This window comes from Macaca thibetana, chromosome 17 (genome assembly GCF_024542745.1).
Source record: "Macaca thibetana thibetana isolate TM-01 chromosome 17, ASM2454274v1, whole genome shotgun sequence".
Classification (NCBI taxonomy): Eukaryota; Metazoa; Chordata; class Mammalia; order Primates; family Cercopithecidae; genus Macaca; species Macaca thibetana.
In genome coordinates, this window is record NC_065594.1 from 65,560,193 (window position 1) to 65,561,787 (window position 1,595).

Sequence of the window (1,595 nt, forward strand, 5' to 3'; positions counted from 1 at the left end):
GTGTGTCATGTATGACCTATATGACATATGTGTCATATATGACATATATGACCTATATGACATATGTGTCATATATGACTTATATGACCTATATGACATATGTGTCATATATGACTTATATGACCTATATGACCTATGTGTCATATATGACTTATATGACCTATATGACCTATGTGTCATATATGACCTATATGACCTATATGACATATGTGTCATATATGACTTATATGACCTATATGACATATGTGTCATATATGACTTATATGATATATGTGTCATATATGACTTATATGACATATGTGTCATATATGACTTATATGACATATGTGTCATATATGACTTATATGATATATGACTTATGACTTATATGACATATGTGTCATATATGACTTATGACTTATATGACATATGTGTCATATATGACTTATATGACATATGTGTCATATATGATCTATATGACTTATATGACATATGTGTCATATATGACTTACATGACTTATATGACATATGTGTCATATATGACTTACATGACTTATATGACATATGTGTCATATATGACTTACATGACTTATATGACATATGTGTCATATATGACTTACATGACTTATATGTCAATTTACATTGTCAGGGTGAAATTCGACAGATTTGTTTTAGGGTAAAGATCTTGGGGCTTACACGGAATTTTCTGGTGAGCAAATTGTGAGGGAGGTATGTAGCCTTTTATCTTTGTAGCTATCTATTTAGGAACAAAATGGGAGGCAGGTTTACATGACCCAGTTCCCAGCTTGACTTTTCCCTTTGGCTTAGTGAGTTTGGAATCCTGAGATTTTGTTTTCCTTTCACAGGCAAAAGCATGTTTATGAGAACATAAATACTATATCAGATGGGACTGACAGACTGAGATATTATTCTTACATGTGAGGCTTTTTTTGTAGTTACTCAGGATTAAGAACAGGATTGGTCATCAAGTCTGGGGCATAGCTGTCGATGAAGAGTTAAATGGTGTAAAATATTTGCTTTAAAATATTTGAAGAGATTTCTTCTGAGCCATATATGAGTGACCAATAGCCTAAAAATATGGAACGCTTCACGAATTTGCGTGTCATCCTTGCGCAGGGGCCATGCTAATCTTCTCTGTATCGTTCCAATTTTAGTATATGTGCTGCCGAAGCGAGCACTATTAGTAGGTCTTTAATAGACATCTATATGTGTATTATTTCAGCGGAATTTGAAAGGCAGATTTTCTTCCTCAATAAGTCTCCCCCAAATCTCCATATGTGTCTTAATTTAGTTTCTTTAAATCACTTTTTGGAGTGCAGTTTTTATTGGGTTTTAAATTGTAAATACCTCTGGATTGGTAACAACTTTGTCACAACACCTGGAATGAGAAATTTGTAACATCTCTGTCCTGCCTGTGAAAAATACGTAGAAACTCCCCAAATTAAGAGGACTCAGGTTAATTGTATTTAATAGATATGCTAAATTTATATAAGTATAGCTATTTGTATATAACATTGGTAAGCATAATTATTTGAACACTTTCACAGCTCACATGTTAAGATATAAATACTTCATTTGCCTAAGTTTACACTGTT

General features: G+C 32.6%; 1 non-coding gene across 1 annotated transcript; it reads right to left on the bottom strand.

The window, feature by feature from the left end:
• Positions 1-1,071: 1,071 nt before the first annotated feature.
• On the bottom strand, positions 1,072-1,178 carry LOC126940932 (U6 spliceosomal RNA). The gene has a single exon (XR_007720990.1). It is a non-coding gene; the product is annotated as a U6 spliceosomal RNA (small nuclear RNA).
• Between the last annotated feature and the right edge of the window lie 417 nt (positions 1,179-1,595).